The sequence below is a fragment of the Scyliorhinus canicula genome, chromosome 6, assembly GCF_902713615.1.
Source record: "Scyliorhinus canicula chromosome 6, sScyCan1.1, whole genome shotgun sequence".
Taxonomy (NCBI): domain Eukaryota; kingdom Metazoa; phylum Chordata; class Chondrichthyes; order Carcharhiniformes; family Scyliorhinidae; genus Scyliorhinus; species Scyliorhinus canicula.
The window spans coordinates 211043338-211061710 of record NC_052151.1 but is presented as its reverse complement, the minus strand read 5'-3'; the positions used below and the strand labels follow the sequence as shown (position 1 = coordinate 211061710).

The following is an 18373-nucleotide window of genomic DNA, read 5'->3' as shown; positions in this document are numbered from 1 at the left end:
TAAGAAAATTCAAAAGGTACAATATGAGAGTTTGAAGTGAGCAATGAGGGATTTTTAAGAACGGGCCCTGGTAGCTCAGTCGGTACAGCATTAGAGTTTAAATCTAAAGGCCCAGGGTTCAAGTCCCTGTAAGGGCTTTCATTTCGTCTCAAGGAGCTTGCTCCCCAATGAACAGTAGGAAAAAAGAATAGAAAATGCAGGATGATTTATGAAAAGTGGAAGAATCGTGACAATGTTGTGTTTGCCAAATTGCAACAGCCATCAAGAAGTTTTGCTAGATTTTCTTTTAATGTAAAAACTCGCTCCTGGTCTTGTCCTGCATTATACCACTATAGTTTTCTGGTCATGTTTAATCACTTCAGGGTGTAAAAGTGTGTCTGCACCACATCTTCATGGAAAACGCCCCATCATTTATCCCGCCCGATTTTTTCTTGCTAACATACAGCAACATAAATCGTTCAATATAAAAGCAAATTACTGTGTATGTCAAATCTGAAAAAAAAACAGGAAATGAGGAAAATAGCAGTGGGTCTGGCAGTGAAGAAGTGTATCTCGCTAGGATTTGATCCAGTTTTATTTAATTTACGGTTGCCGGTTGTTGGTGAGACATTGCTGAAACTCAGTAGAAATTCAAGTTAAAAACTTGTCAGGTGCAAATAAGAATTGTTTTATTCAAGGTTCATTGGTTACAACTTGGAAATGTATTAAAAGGTAGTTTGTAGACAATTTGATTTTCTTCAAAGAATCACAGGAATTATCTTCTGAGACAATAGCCTGAACACAACTTTAAAAGTCAGAGGCTGAAGTCAAAGTATGAAAATGAAATAGGAATACAGAACTCTTTTCTAATTCTCTCTCTCTCTCTCTCTCTTTCTGTCTTTCTCTCTTTGTCTCTCTGACTTGTCTGTCTTCTTGCCTTTCTGACTTGTCTTTCTGTCGTCTCTCGTCTCTTCACTTCACCCCGTTTCTCTCGTCTCTTCACCTCACTTCACTTCACTTCACTTCACTTCCCTTCACTTCACTTCACTTCACTAAAAATGGTGGTCAAATCATCCATGGATATACTCTTTGATATCTGTATTAAGCGATCCGATCACACCCCAATATAATCCTAATTGGTTTAAGCTATATTCAAAACACATTTGATTTGATAAAAAGCCGTCCATCATGACAATGTAACGCCACTTCTAATTGTTGCTTATTGGTATGTTTCTCATGGGATATTGTGCTTTATCAAAACCAGCAAAAACTGGTCTAATGCTGACCTACCTATTGCCACCATGGAGACCTCATGTTATCTCATCTTGCTAGGCTAGGCATATTTCAGAACATACAACTCAAACTGTCTTTTATAAGATTGTTTCACTGAGAATGTTGGAATCAAATATATACATATATATATTATATTTGAGTCGATGTTTTAACTGTCCATTTATTAAAAACAAGGCAATATAGTTCAAGATATTTTTTTAGCTTGTATAATTTATGGGATATGATTCAACCTAATCTCGAGCGGCGTGAGAACCGTACAATACTTCATCCTTATCCCGCGTTGCTATGGATTCCGCCCTTGCCCTTGGAAAAATGTGATGTTTTTATCAGTGGTTCTGTGTTTTGCAAACTCATGACTGAGTTTGGAAATTGTATGGTTCTTTCATTTTAAAACTGGGAACTGATATTTCTGTCTTAAACAGTCTTCTTACCTATATTAAGTGTATTTAAAATACCTGACTTCTGCAGGCAGCATCTGTGAAGAGAGAACCGAGCTAATGTTTCGAGGCTGGGTCACTCTTCATCAGAGTAAAGCATTTAATCATTCAATCGTTGCTCACAGATATCGCAGAGAAACAGCCAAAATGTTCCTTCTGGAATTCCTCAGGTAAATCCTGTCATACATTCAAAGGAAAATACTGCGGAAGCTGCGACTCTGCGTAAGAAGCTAAAAATGATAGGATTGAGGCTCAGAAAATGAGAGGATATCTTTGGAGCCAGACACAGTGTTAATGTTTCAAATCCGTGTGATCTTTACTCAGAGCTGAACGAGCAGTACATGCAATGGAGTAGGTGAGGAAAATGGAAGTTGCATGAAATATGGGAGCTGTGGAAGGTTGAATAAAGTTTGACAAAAACCAAGGTAAAGCAAACTAGAAGCTCGGTGCCACAAATACTTTGCCAACTTGTTCAGCATTCACCATTGAATTGGGAACATTTCTTCTGTAGCCACCTAAAATGGACGCTGAGCTACAAAGTAAGCCAAGCGCTAAGACTGCAGGGAAACAGGCAGTTTAGCCAAAACAGCAGTCTGCAAAGAGAGCATTTTGCATTCTGCAAGTAGCAGAAACCAGTTTGGGCTCAGGTGAGAAGACCTTAGTTAGGTGCAAATGGCAAAACGCTTTGCATACTAATGAGGCAATCAGACCTGAACACCCACACAATGGAAACATTTGACTCTGAATGGACACATTCGAACCAAGGCCCAGACATCGAGGCACCAGAAACCTCCAAACAAAAGGGCATAAGAAACGCCCCCCCATCACGGAGACCCCCTCGCATTGGACAAACGGCACTGAGGACCCGCCCTGTCTGAGAACCAACCTTGGTCAGCCAAGCTCGGGTATGGCACAGCACGCCCTACCCGGGGATCCCATCCAACTCGTACCCGTCGCGGCCCATACGCAACTCATTCGGACGTTTCTTTCAAAATTTTGTTTTCATTTCAGTTAGGTAGCCCTTCGGCCGCCATCCCACATGCTATTCACATCCGGTAACATTCGGATGGTAAACTAGCAACGCCTGCGAGACGGCTCGCAGAAGGAAGGATTGTTAGGTGTATTCTGGTCTTCAAATTCGCTTTTGAAAAAAAAAAAATGAGGGAAGTCACAGGGTGTGACTTGGCCAGTCATTTTTAATGGGTCAATTGGAATTGAAAGACAGATACACTAACAAGTACTAATATTAAGCTGTATTGACAGATACTGTGCTTGATCCCATAGCTTTTGAAGGACGAGACAGGGATCGAAGCAAGGATTGTCCATACAGGAGGAAGAAAGAAGGAAGAACAAGTTGAAGATGATGGAAGCTCACCTATTGCTTTTAAATGTTGTATTTGCATGTGTGGAAGCAAGACACGTTTCCCCCACAACCCCCACAGTAAATGTTTCCCTTACAGCCACTCCCCAGTGCTCAGCTCTGATCAGTGAGGTTCAGACCTGGTGCACAAAATTTATGACATGGTACTCCATGTCATACGTAATCGAATCACTACTGGTGATTGCGATCCTCATTATACTGGTACAGACCCTCAGGTTGAGGAAGTGGAAGAGGAGAGCCTCCCGTTCCTGCCCCTCAACCGTCTATGGAGTTCAATCTCCCATCTTCGGATTTCACCAAGCCCCTCAGCCCCTCACTGATTAAAGCACTCTGTAAATAAAGTTCGACCCTGTATTATATTGTCCTATACTCGACTGCCGAGTTAGGAAGTGTGATGTTGTGGTGTGAATGGTTAAGGTTTTAGAGTGTGAGGAAATGTTTAAGTTAAGTTAAGGCTAATTGTGATAGGTAGAGGTTCCCAGTTTGGTAATGCATGTCCCCTTTGACATAGCGCCAAGTAGAGATGTAAGGTAAAAAAATTTTTTTCTTCCCATAGTTTAAGATAGAGTAGCCCAGGAACTGGCAAGAGGTCAGGGGACACAAAGAAGGCAACCCAGATGCACTCAAGGCGACGTACATAGGTGATCCTTCGCAATATTTGGATTGTGAGGATCACAAGGAGGGAATGTAGCCACCTAAAATGGACGCTGAGCTACAAAGTAAGCCAAGCGCTAAGACTGCAGGGAAACAGGCAGTTTAGCCAAAACAGCAGTCTGCAAAGAGAGCATTTTGCATTCTGCAAGTAGCAGAAACCAGTTTGGGCTCAGGTGAGAAGACCTTAGTTAGGTGCAAATGGCAAAACGCTTTGCATACTAATGAGGCAATCAGACCTGAACACCCACACAATGGAAACATTTGACTCTGAATGGACACATTCGAACCAAGGCCCAGACATCGAGGCACCAGAAACCTCCAAACAAAAGGGCATAAGAAACGCCCCCCCATCACGGAGACCCCCTCGCATTGGGGAATTCAAACAGTATCGATGAGGAATTGACCCAATAGATAACCAAAGGTTAAAGCCCGCCCAAGAAGAGGGAAGGACATTGGGATCCCTATAAAAGACAGGGACCTCGTGTTGTCCGGTCTGTTTTTTGCTCCGGCTTAACTTCGACCCAGGTCTGCCCCGGCTCCGCACTGTTGTTTCGTGCTCCGGCGCTGACCAAGACCTTGAAGCTACATCCTGACTCCAGCCGTTGAGCACCAGCCGCCGAACCGTAAGTGCCAGTACGACGCTCGCTACGCGAACTAAGCCCGCTAGAACCCCCAGTGACCAGAACGCTTGCTGAAGGTTGCAGCCCAAGACCAGGACGAAGGCCTCGCTCCCTGACCTTGCCTGTTCCTGTTAGATAAGTATTCTGATTACTTTAGTTTAGTCATAGCTTAGTCTCTTAGTGTGTGCATGAGTATTTATTATAACTGTATAATAAATATTGATCGTTTGGACCTTACTAATCGGTGTATCGTCTTTATTACTTTGAACTTGACCTTGGAATACTCGTGACGGTGTCTATACGGCACCTGGCGACTCCTAAGCTGAATAAATACATAGAACAGAGCCTAGTAGTGTTAAGCACACGACCTTACGGAGGCGTGTTAATACACTCCAATAAACGCGTTTTACACCCAAAGTAAAACGTGCAACATTTAGTGGCGACTTCCTGACGGGACACGGTTGTAAGTGGAAACCCCACACCGTCCAGGACCCTGAAATTTGAATTAGAACTCCAAATTACAGAGAAAGTAAGAAAGTAAAGAAAATCACAAGTATTCAAGGTGTTCAAACTAATAAGCGTAATTCGGAAGTGTGTTTAATGCATGCGTACTAACAGGGCTGTAAGGTAAAACTGAAAGCATTTTTGTTGCGACAAACTTTCGGTAGTTTTGTGAACGGAACATAGCGTAAGCCGTACCCGTTTCTTGAAACACAACCCCAGCAACCCCCTGTTCCAAATTAACTAAAAGAGAGTCAGAGGAAATGGCCATGCAGGCAATGGAACGTCTGATGGATCCAGAAAGGTTCGTGGTCGCAGCGACCAGCAGCAGTAGCAGAGTAGGTCAGTGTCCCACGTGGGAGCTGGAACTCCGCAAATATCTGCAAGGAAAGGGATGGCCCCTTTGGAAAGAGTTTTGTTTGAATGAGGAGACAGGTCCCGGAAGTATAGGACATACTTGGTGGGAGAACCTCTCTCAAATTCACAAAAAGAACCTTAGTAAAGCACGTAAGCCGATGGCGATTGTGTCCTGTTTGGCACAGTTGCGCGGCACAGAGGAGGTCGTCAGGACGCTCCGGGCAGATTTAGAAGAAAGGAACCGAATGAGTAAGGTCGATGTCAGGGACATTGAAAGGGAGAATATGGATCTTAGAGGGAAGTTGGCAGAGAAAGGTAGAGAGGTGGATGATGCCAAGAGGGCACACCAGTCTTGTCTAGCCCATCTCAGCAGTTCCCAGACCCAGTACGAAAAGGCCTATCAGGACGTGCAACGTGCCGTCCTGATAAGAGAAGAATCTGACAAGCAGGTAGAGGCTTTGCAGAGGCAATGCTCTGACCTTAAAGCAGCTTTGAGAGCACTCCATGCTGCAACCACAGAACAAAGGCAAAGTACAGTAGATCACGCGAAATGCAGGAAACAGATTGCAGAGCTGCAATCGCTGCTTTCGGTGCAAAATGGGTTTCAAAGCACCTTTGGAACCCAGTTAGATGGAGAAAATGCCCCAGATTGGCAAGAATTAAGTGAGACAGCGCAGCGTTACGTTCAGGGAACATGTGCGCCAGCAGCGCAACAGAAAAGGCAAGCACCCCAACCCCCTACAGATCAGATCATAACCGCACCCATGAATCCCGTAACCACGCAGAGAAAAGCTACAACAGAAGGCGCACCAGATATAACCTACACCACCCCCTTAACTGTAACCCAGCTCAGGGACGCATGTGAGATGATCACTCCGTTCCTCCCCACCGCAAACCCCAACCAGTTTTTCGCTAAAGTGAAACAGCAGGCGACCATGTACGGCCTGGATGAGAGAGAGCAGGTTAAGCTCACCGTGCTGAGCTTAGACCAGTCCGTGGTAGCAGCCCTCCCCGACCCACAGAACGTTGCCGGAGGCACCCTAGAGGAGATGCACACCTCCATTTTAGATGCCATAGGGTATAATCGAGGTGACCCCGTAGAAGGACTTAATAAGTGCCGGCAGAAAAGATCCGAACACCCCACAGCATTCGCAGGAAGGCTGTGGATTCATTTCAACGCAGTTTTCGGCGATTTAAATAGAGCGCATTTGAACCGGGAAAATATGGCTAAATGGACGCGCACCATAATCTCACACGCGACAGAGGCAGGACAGAGCGCTTGCAACAGTTATGACCCCTCAGAAGAGGCCCATAATGAGAAATGGGTCCTGAAAAGGTTGTCCCGCGCTTGGGAGCAATCAATTCAGGGAAAGAGTAAGGTTAAATCCCCAGAAGAGGCTCAGGCTGCAGCAGATATTCAGGCAGTGAGAGAGCACCAGAAACCCGCATGGGTAAATGAAGGGAAGAGCAGCCCTCAGCAGAAAGGACAGGAATGCTATAACTGTGGACAGTTAGGGCATTGGGCAAAGGAATGCAATGCACCCCAGCGATCTCAGAGAGGCCAGCAGACAGGCACTCTGAACCGCAGTAAGGCAAAACCCATCCACAATATAGCAATACAGTCAGGACCCACCAAGGTGGACGAGACGAACTGACGGTGTTCGGGCTCCCCCACTTGGGTCTGTGACACACTATGGGATCCATCAGGGAGACCCGTAGTCACAGCGAGAGTAAAAGGGAAGCCCATAGAGTTACTTTGGGACACAGGAGGGTCCCGCACCACAATAAACTCTACGACCACGGCACACGCAGACACGTGGCCGACCACCTCCACCATCACACTTAGCGGGTTCACAGGACACTCGCAGCAGGGACATATCACAGCACCCGTAGCGATCCAGCTAGGGAACATTTCCACAAAACACCCCGTTGTACTAGTAAATCTTCCCCGGACAGCAGAACACATCCTGGGGATAGATTTTATGAATGCCCATAGCCTGTCGTTCGACCCAGTGAACCAGTGTGTCTGGCGAATGGCTAGATCAGACAGAGCACCCGCCACCCTCACAGTTGGAGACTACGCTAATCGGATTAGCGCAGTGGGAGAGTACTCATTTGACCTGACTACACTCCACACCGACAGACAAATAAAAGCCCTACTGAACAAACACAGGACAGCATTTGCCAGTCACCGTCATGACTGCGGCAGAATGACTGGACCAGTTCACGTTACCGGACAGGACCCCCGACCACAGAAACAGTATAGATTTCCCCTGGAAGCAGAGGTGGAAATAGAAAAGGTGATAGGAAGCTTATTGGAGCAAGGTGTGCTCAGAACGGTAGCCTCGACCAATAATGCCCCTATTTGGCCAGTGAGGAAGCCCGATGGATCATGGCGTCTGACCATCGATTATCGGGAACTCAACAAAGTAACCCCCGCAGTAGCCCCAACGGTAGCTACTAGTCCCGAGACCATGCTCAAGCAGGGACTCAACTCCAAATATTTCACGGTATTGGACATCAGTAATGGATTCTGGTCAATACCATTGGCAAAAGCGTGCCAGTACAAATTTGCCTTCACCTTCAAATCACAGCAGTATACGTGGACATGCCTCCCACAAGGATTCCACAATTCCCCCTCCATTTTCCACCGACAGCTGGCAAGTGGTTTAGAGAAATTCTCCCGCCCCGAATGCCTGGTACAGTATGTAGACGACCTACTACTGCAGACAGACACAAAGGCAGAGCACATTACGCTTCTGGCCGAACTCCTGGAACTGTTGACTTCAATTGGATGTAAAGTTAACCCAAGAAAGGCCCAGATTTTGGAAAATAAAGTGATGTATTTGGGAACAGTCATCACACACGGCAAACGCGAGATCGAATTCAAAAGAATTGATTCGATCGTCAAATTGCCCCTTCCCCAAAATGTTTCGGCCCTCCGGTCGTTTATAGGACTGGTTGGCTATTGTCGGAACCACATCGACGGATTCGTGACAAAAGCCGCCCCACTCTCAGACCTCCTTAAGAAAGGAGCCCCCTGGGAATGGCTTCCACAGCACACGGAGGCTGTGGAGGAGTTAAAAAGAGCCCTTAGCGCAGCACCCGCGCTGCTAGTCCCAGACCCACTTTCCCCTTTCGCAATCGAGGTAGCGAGCACCGATCTGACCCTCTCGGCCGTGTTGCTTCAGGAACGGCACGAGCAGTTAAGACCAGTGGCTTATGCCTCCCGACTGTTAGACCCGGTAGAACAAGGATTCTCTGCCTGTGAGAGGCACCTCCTTGCTGTCTTCTGGGCACTACAATACTTCTCATACATTACCGGACTCAACCCCATTACTATTCTGACCGAACACACATCCACACAGCTACTCCTAGACGGTCGACTGAAGGACGGTTCAGTTAGCCAGATTAGGGCAGCTAGATGGACACTACTCTTACAAGGACGGGACATTACAGTTAAACGGACCCGCACACACACATATTTAGCAGACAACCTTCAATACCCAGGACAGCCACATGACTGTGAAATTGTAGCTCCCCTGCATAACACAGGACCCTTTATCGCAAAAACACCCCCCAGGAAGCTAGGGAACCCAACCCAAAGCACCCCACACACAGACACGTGTGGACCCCTGAAGATTTACGTGGACGGTTCATCCACAGTTTTAAATGGTGAGCGTATCACAGGATGCGGCATCTATGTCGAGGACGCGCAGGGTCGCGCACTCGAAGAAATAGCACTCAAATTGCCAGGTCACTTAGGCGCGCAGGCAGCAGAGCCCGCGGCCATAGCGTATATAGTGGACCACCCCGATTCTTTCCCCAGCCCAGCAGACATATATTCAGACAGCTTATATGTCTGTAATAGTTTAACCAATTTTCTGCCTCTGTGGAGGACACGAGGTTTTGTCTCCGCAGATGGGAAACCCCTTCCATCAGCCCCTCTACTCCAGCATATTTTAGAAAAAGCGAAGGACAGGACCTTCGGAATAATAAAAGTACGAAGTCACCATAGGTCATCCCCCCCTGGGAATGTAAAAGCCGACGCATTGGCTAAGGTAGGTTCCAGGCGAGGACACTTATGGACCCCCCCAGCTAGCGCACCAGCTAGCGCCCCTGTGAGCGCAGTCCAAATCTCACAGACAGATATTAAAGATCTTGTAGCAGCACAGAAGCAGGATGAGAATCTCAGGGAGGTTTTCAAAGGCAACTTTGTGCCAGAGTACGAGAGATTTAAACACGCACTGACCACACATGAGGGTGTGATCATAAAGGAACAACTTTATGTGGTCCCGCAGCAGGACAGGAATGCAATTATTGCTTTATTTCATGATAACCACGGGCACCAGGGAATTGATGCAACAACGAGGCACCTCAGACAACTCTGTTGGTGGCCTAATCTCAGGACTGATGTAACGCATTATATCGAGAATTGCCTTATTTGCGCTCAGAATAACCCGGAGAGGTATTCTAAAAAAGCCCAACTTCGGCATACTTGACCAGTTAACGGCCCCTGGACGAACCTCCAGATCGACTTTATAGGACCATTGCCCCCTTGTAGGAATGGCTATAAATACGTTCTGGTGGTGATCGACACTTTTACCAAGTGGGTAGAGGCATTTCCCTCTCGTACGAACACAGCTAAGACAGCTGCTAAAATTCTGACGCACCACATCTTCACAAGATGGGGTTTACCGCGTAGCATTGATTCGGACCAGGGATCTCATTTTACAGGACGTGTCATGAAGAGCGTCCTGACAATATTTGGCATCAAACAAAATTTCCACATTGCGTATCATCCACAGTCCAGCGGGATTGTGGAGCGCATGAATCGGACCCTAAAAACTACCCTTAGGAAAATGGTTCAAGAGAACAACTCCACATGGGATTCAGTGCTCCCATTTGCACTCATGTTCATAAGGAACACTGTCTCCACTTCCACAGATTACACACCACACGAACTCATGACCGGACGCCCTATGAAAGGTACAGAATTCCTTTTAGGACTGGACATGACTAGCCCCGAAGTAACGGCCCTCACCCATGAAAGAGCAGTTAAAGACCTAGTTGAGACTGTGAGGTCTGCACAGCTCGCAGCCGCAGTTCGACTAGGCAAACGACGTCAGCAAAGCACTGCGTGCTTTGACAAGACTGTTCACCCCACAGAATTCCAGGTTGGGCAACAGGTAATGTTATCTGTTTACAACCCCAGCAGTTTTTTGGCTCCAAAATATTCCGGTCCATACTCAATTTCGGATAAAATTAGCCCCTCAGTTTACAGGATAAAATATCCTAATGGGAAGACTGCGTGGTTTCACATCAACCAGCTTAAAGCATATGGAACACAGTCTAACCATGCTCATCATGTCCTGCTAGATGCAGCAGAACACTTCACCCCACCCACCAGAGACACCTTTCCACCATCCCCCTCACAGACCAGTTCATCAACGGACTCGCCTACGACTCCGCCCACTGACCACGACAGACCACGCCCCGAAACGCCCACAAGCTGCCACAGCAGAGACAGCAGGACAGACACTGACTCTGAGGACAGCGACAGCACACAGCCATACAGTCCACACTGCACCAACTACGACCCCGACTCCAGTGACCCCATGGAAGTCACTTACCTTAAAAACCCAGAACCACCACCCGACCCCGACAACACACTTGACACAACACTATGGCACAGGGACAATTCATACAGACTTGTCCGCAACGATGAAAGTGACCCCCGGTCACACAATTCAAAAATATCATGCCTGATCCACACAAGGGTGTGGGATCCGGGAGAGCAGGACGACACGGTGTCTGAATCCCGATACGGCAACCCCTTTGTGACCCTGTTCACAGAGACAGAGGAAAAGTGAGGTGTCCAGATGATGTAAAATAGGAATCGTTTGAGGGAAGCGATGTCCTTTCTGATGGAACCTGCACGTATGTTTGTTTGTCTTTCAGGAATGTAAATGGTTCAGTTGGAGGATGGACATCTTCTTTTCAGCTGAAAAGATTGTGACCACCTCACACACACGTTAGTTTGTCCACCGATACCTTTGAGAACTTCGGTTCCAAAAAAAAACCAGTTTGATTGGAGATCTTTTCAAAGTTGTAAGGCTTATGACCGCCTTACACACCCAATAGTTTGTCCGCAGATATCTCTGAGAACTTCAGTTCAGTCCTCAGTGGGAGCATCTTGGCTCCCTTGTTTTTATGTGCCCCTCTATTCGGTGAATAGAGGCTGCAAGTCACGGTTAACACATTCGTACCCGTTTTAATCCAGGTTACTCAGGCAGTGGACAAACGGCACTGAGGACCCGCCCTGTCTGAGAACCAACCTTGGTCAGCCAAGCTCGGGTATGGCACAGCACGCCCTACCCGGGGATCCCATCCAACTCGTACCCGTCGCAGCCCATACGCAACTCATTCGGACGTTTCTTTCAAAATTTTGTTTTCATTTCAGTTAGGTAGCCCTTCGGCCGCCATCCCACATGCTATTTACATCCGGTAACATTCGGATGGTAAACTAGCAACGCCTGCGAGACGGCTCGCAGAAGGAAGGATTGTTAGGTGTATTCTGGTCTTCAAATTCGCTTTTGAAAAAAAAAAAATGAGGGGAGTCACAGGGTGTGACTTGGCCAGTCATTTTTAATGGGTCAATTGGAATTGAAAGACAGATACACTAACAAGTACGGAAATTAAGCTGTATTGACAGATACTGTGCTTGATCCCATAGCTTTCGAAGGACGAGACAGGGATCGAAGCAAGGATTGTCCATACAGGAGGAAGAAAGAAGGAAGAACAAGTTGAAGATGATGGAAGCTCACCTATTGCTTTTAAATGTTGTATTTGCATGTGTGGAAACAAGACACGTTTCCCCCACAACCCCCACAGTAAATGTTTCCCTTACAGCCACTCCCCAGTGCTCAGCTCTGATCAGTGAGGTTCAGACCTGGTGCACAAAATTTATGACATGGTACTCCATGTCATACGTAATCGAATCACTACTGGTGATTGCGATCCTCATTATACTGGTACAGACCCTCAGGTTGAGGAAGTGGAAGAGGAGAGCCTCCCGTTCCTGCCCCTCAACCGTCTATGGAGTTCAATCTCCCATCTTCGGATTTCACCAAGCCCCTCAGCCCCTCACTGATTAAAGCACTCTGTAAATAAAGTTCGACCCTGTATTATATTGTCCTATACTCGACTGCCGAGTTAGGAAGTGTGATGTTGTGGTGTGAATGGTTAAGGTTTTAGAGTGTGAGGAAATGTTTAAGTTAAGTTAAGGCTAATTGTGATAGGTAGAGGTTCCCAGTTTGGTAATGCATGTCCCCTGTGACATAGCGCCAAGTAGAGATGTAAGGTAAAAAAAAAATTTTCTTCCCATAGTTTAAGATAGAGTAGCCCAGGAACTGGCAAGAGGTCAGGGGACACAAAGAAGGCAACCCAGATGCACTCAAGGCGACGTACATAGGTGATCCTTCGCAATATTTGGATTGTGAGGATCACAAGGAGGGAATGTAGCCACCTAAAATGGACGCTGAGCTACAAAGTAAGCCAAGCGCTAAGACTGCAGAGAAACAGGCAGTTTAGCCAAAACAGCAGTCTGCAAAGAGAGCATTTTGCATTCTGCAAGTAGCAGAAACCAGTTTGGGCTCAGGTGAGAAGACCTTAGTTAGGTGCAAATGGCAAAACGCTTTGCATACTAATGAGGCAATCAGACCTGAACACCCACACAATGGAAACATTTGACTCTGAATGGACACATTCGAACCAAGGCCCAGACATCGAGGCACCAGAAACCTCCAAACAAAAGGGCATAAGAAACGCCCCCCCATCACGGAGACCCCCTCGCATTGGGGAATTCAAACAGTATCGATGAGGAATTGACCCAATAGATAACCAAAGGTTAAAGCCCGCCCAAGAAGAGGGAAGGACATTGGGATCCCTATAAAAGACAGGGACCTCGTGTTGTCCGGTCTGTTTTTTGCTCCGGCTTAACTTCGACCCAGGTCTGCCCCGGCTCCGCACTGTTGTTTCGTGCTCCGGCCCTGACCAAGACCTTGAAGCTACATCCTGACTCCAGCCGCCGAACCGTAAGTGCCAGTACGACGCTCGCTACGCGAACTAAGCCCGCTAGAACCCCCAGTGACCAGAACGCTTGCTGAAGGTTGCAGCCCAAGACCAGGACGAAGGCCTCGCTCCCTGACCTTGCCTGTTCCTGTTAGATAAGTATTCTGATTACTTTAGTTTAGTCATAGCTTAGTCTCTTAGTGTGTGCATGAGTATTTATTATAACTGTATAATAAATATTGATCGTTTGGACCTTACTAATCGGTGTATCGTCTTTATTACTTTGAACTTGACCTTGGAATACTCGTGACGGTGTCTATACGGCACCTGGCGACTCCTAAGCTGAATAAATACATAGAACAGAGCCTAGTAGTGTTAAGCACACGACCTTACGGAGGCGTGTTAATACACTCCAATAAACGCGTTTTACACCCAAAGTAAAACGTGCAACACTTCACAGGCTCATAGCTTTGACCCAAAGGAACTACTGAGATTTGAACTCAGGATCACCTGTTTGCAAGACGGGCACTTTAACCATCTAAGCCAAAGCGCCAAAATTGAAAGCAGGTTTGCAAGTTTAGAACAGATTTCAATTATTTTGATTAAACACCAGTATTGTTGATTTCTTATGCTGACTTTGAGTGTTAATTAAAATATTCATCTGCAATGGGCTTTTGAAACTGTAAAAATTGCAGTAATTTTTGAAAGTTATTATTTTATAGCAGTTCTGCAGGGAAGAAGTAAACAAACAGGAAATATTTTACGAATTTTGAAATGATTAAACATGACCAGAAAACTATAGAGGTACAATGCACGACAAGACCAGGAGCAAGTATTTACATTAACTGAAAATCTAGCAAAACTTCTTGATGGCTGTTGCAATTTGGCAAACACAACATTGTCACGATTCTTCCACTGTTCATAAATCATCCTGCATTTTTTATTCTTTTTTCCGACTGTTCATTGGGGAGCAAGCGCCTTGAGACAAAATGAAAGCCTTGACAGGGACTTGAACCCTGGGCCTTCAGATTAAAAGTCTGATGCTCTGCCGACTGAGCTACCAGGGCCCATTCTTAAAATTCCTCATTGCTCACTTCAAACTCTCATATTGTACCTTTTGAATTTTCTTATTTGGTAATTCAGCCTCTCCTGCTCATTTTCCTCACAAGCAGATCGGCAGACTTCCTTTGGGTTCGTTTCGCAAATTCTTCAGCTTGTACTTGCTCTTTACCAGTGACTTGTGATGTGACACCTGTTGTTACCCAGGGACCTGCACTGGTACTTTGAGACATTGAAGATTACATTTAGTTTGGTAAGAGATGAGTGGGAAGCTACAGAGACACAGATTCTATTTTTAGAGATAGAATAAAGGGTGTCATCTGATGTTTGTTGTGGCAGAGCATGAACGCAAGTAAAAGAATCAAGTAAAGGAGCAAATTATGCAAATTGCAAAGTTTCAGGGAGTAAAAGTGTGTCTGCACCACATCTTCATGGAAAACGCCCCATCATTTATCCCGCCCGATTCGTTCTTGCTAACATGCAGCAACATAAATCGTTCAATATAAAAGCAAATTACTGTGGATGTGAAATCTGAAAAAAAAACAGGAAATGATGGAAAATATCAGTGGGTCTGGCAGCATCTGTGAAGAGAGAACCGAGCTAATGTTTCGAGGCTGGGTCACTCTTCATCAGAGTAAAGCATTTAATCATTCAATCGTTGCTCACAGATATCGCTGAGAAACAGTCAAAATGTTCCTTCTGGAATTCCTCAGGTAAATCCTGTCATGCATTCAAAGGAAAATACTGCGGAAGCTGCGACTCTGCGTGAGAAGCTAAAAAAGATAGGATTGAGGCTCAGAAAATGAGAGGATATCTTTGGAGCCAGACATAGTGTTAATGTTTCAAATCTGTGTGATCTTTACTCAGAGCTGAAGCGAAGAGTACATGCAATGGAGTAGGTGAGGAAAATGGACGTTGCATGAAATATGGGAGCTATGGAAGGTTGAATTAAGTTTGACAAAAATCAAGGTAAAGCAAACTAGAAGCTCGGTGCCACAGATATTTTGCCGACGTGTTCAGCATTCACCATTGAATTGGGAACATCTCTTCACAGGCTCCTAGCTTTGACCCAAAGGCACCTGCTGCAATTTGAACTCATGATCACCTGCTTACAAGACAGGCGCTTTAACCATCTAAGCCACAGCACCAACCTTGAAAGTGAGTTTGCAAGTTTAGAGCAGATATCAATTATTTTGATTAAACACCAGTATTGTTGATTTCTTATGCTGACTTTGAGAGTGCAAATTTATATATTCATCTGCAATGGGCTTTTGAAACTGTAAAAACTGCAGTAATTTCTGAAAGATATTAATTTATAGCAGTCCTGCAGGGATTAAGTAAACAAACAGAAAATATTTTACGAATTTTGAAGTGATTAAACATGACCAGAAAACGATAGTGGTATAATGCAGGACAAGACCAGGAGCGAGTTTTTACATTAACCGAAAATCTAGCAAAACTTCTTGATGGCTGTTGCAATTTGGTAAACCCAACATTGCCACGATTCTTCCACTTTTCATAAATCATCCTGTATTTTTTATTCCTACTGTTCATTGGGGAGCAAGCACCTTGAGACAAACTGAAAGCCCTGACAGGGACTTGAACCCTGGGCCCTCAGATTGAAAGTCTGATGCTCTACCGACTGAACTACCAGTGTGTTGTATTTTCAGATTTGTGAAGTTTTGTTCAGTTTACGGTTGCCGGTTGTTGTTGAGACATTGTTGAAACTAAGCAGAAATTCAAGTTAAAAACTTGTCAGGTGCAAATACGAATTGTTTTATTTGAAGTTCATTGGTTAGAACTTGAAAATGATTTAAAAGGTAGTTTGTAGACAATTTGATTTTCTTCAAAGAATCACAGGAATTATCTTCTGAGATAATAGCCTGAACACAACTTTAAGAGTCAAAGGCTGAAGTCAAAGTATGAAAATGAAATAGGAATACAGAACTCTTTTCTAATTCTCTTCCTTTACTTTCTCTCTCTCTCTCTCTTTCTGTCTTGTTCTCTTTGTCTCTTTCCTGTCTCTTTCTCTCTGTCTCTTTCTTTCTGTCTCTTTCTTTCTGTCCTTCTGTCCTTCTGTCTTTCTGTCTTTCTTTTTAAAATGGTGGCCAAATCATCCATGGATACGCTATTTCATATCTGTCTTAAGCGATCCGATCACACCCCAATATAATCCTAATTGGTTTAAGCTATATTCAAACACATTTGATTTGATAACAAGCCGTCCATCCTCACGATGCAACGCCACTTCCAATTGTTGCTTATCTGCAACAATTAAAGACGTTATGCCATCTCATCATAAACTGTTTTTTTGACACAGTCTAAAATGTTTCGGCTTGCATACGTTATGGAATGTGGTTCAGGCTGTTATCACAAGTGGCCTGAAATCAGAACAATGGAGCCTTTAATTATTCCACCTTACAGCCCATGGGATTTAGCCCCTGTCCTTGATAGAATGTGATGTTTTCATCAGTGGTTCTGTTTTTCCCAAACTCATGTCTGAGTTTGGAAGTTGTATGTTTCTTTCATTTTAAAACTGGGATTTAACTTACCTATATTAAGTGTATTTAAAATACCTGACTTCTACAGTCGCCCCTTTGATAAATCGAATGATCAAGTGAGATATATCAGAATAAGATAAAAGATATCATTAAAGCGATAGGATAGGTAAAAAGCGCAAAGAATAATTCATTCATATTGTCATTGCAGAAATTAAACAATAGAATGGAAACTTAGCATTGCAACAAGTATTTCAACAATAATCATTAAAATTCTTAAAGAATCATTATTACAAAATAACAATTAATGAATTAGTCAAATTTGATGCTACAGATTCAGTATTAATAGATTATACAAATAATTGATTGATAATATTACGGTTAACATTTCAACAAAAGTATTTCACCTCAAATTCATCAATTGGGGGTGCAGTAGGGTTAGTGTGAATCATTCTGACAGTTGGCCCCCTGCGCTTAGCGAATAGTTCTTTGATGCACGGAGCACATTGGTATGTCATATAAATGATGAATCCAGCTGCACAGGAGAATAGGATTATTCTCATTATGGACATTCCTGTGTGTCCAAACCACCCGCAAATTCTATCCCAGAGAGAGAGAACTTGGGATGGATCAAGTTTTTTGATTCCTTTTTGGATATGTAATACCAAATCTTTAACTTCTTCAGAGTTATCAGGAATGAAAGTGCAACATTCTGCACCAATCAGGGCGCACGTGCCACCGGTTTTGGCTAGCACATAGTCAAGTGCCATTCGATTTTGCAATACCACGGTTCGAATTGTTCGCATTTCGTCAGAGATTTTGTCTAGGGCAGTGGCAGTGTATTCTGCCACATTTTGTATGATGGTTGTTATTTTATTTAACTCATTCTCCATCCTTACTTCCCAATAGAAAGGAATGATTCTAGCAAAAATTGCATCTCTAAAGGTGATAGAACGTTTTTTTCTTTGAACAGTCATTTCTGAAATATGCAGGAGATTAGTCACATGACGAATGGCAGGTACCATGGATCCTAAATAGCAAGATCCTGACCAGGATCTTGGGAGCCAGGGATATGCTTTATCATCACAAATAAAATAAGTTCCATTATAAGCAGAATATGACTAAATATATTCTAAGAGCCATTGGTCTTCGAATGTTTTATTATTTCTGAGGTTAGGTATGCCTGTTATCCTTGAGGACCGCATAACTCTTTCTAAGCGGTCGTTAGTACATTTAAAAGCTGTGTTAACATCTACATAGTTAGTACAATTACTAATACCCATTGGTATCCCTTTAGGGTCCTTACTGATGAGGCAAATTGATCCTTTTTGTTTAATATTAGTTGGGAGGTTAAGATGTTGAGGTTTTTTGTCAGGGTTAAATTGAAGTTGGTGCCATCCTGAAAAGGTGTTTAGTGGATAGCCTGCAGATTTCCATAAGTTAATAGATTTTTGGATGTCAACCTGGTACCTCCCATTTTCACATGTATATGCTCCAGAACGGGTCACCACAGAGCGAGTG

General features: G+C 44.5%; 1 protein-coding gene and 2 non-coding genes across 4 annotated transcripts in view; 1 reads left to right on the top strand and 2 right to left on the bottom strand.

Moving 5' to 3' along the window:
• Positions 1–18373, top strand: part of LOC119967855 (probable G-protein coupled receptor 139) — a 150318-nt gene that overhangs the window by 23120 nt on the left and 108825 nt on the right. The window contains exon 2 of one of the 2 annotated variants that reach the window (XR_005461089.1): positions 2034–2224. The exons of the other annotated variant lie outside the window; for it this stretch is intronic. The gene's annotated coding sequence lies outside the window, so the exon portion shown is untranslated. Of the gene's footprint in view, positions 1–2033; positions 2225–18373 lie in introns of those variants that run through there. 2 annotated transcript variants of the gene reach the window in all.
• trnak-uuu lies at positions 14290–14362 on the bottom strand. The gene has a single exon. It is a non-coding gene; the product is annotated as a tRNA-Lys (tRNA).
• On the bottom strand, positions 15939–16011 carry trnae-uuc. The gene has a single exon. It is a non-coding gene; the product is annotated as a tRNA-Glu (tRNA).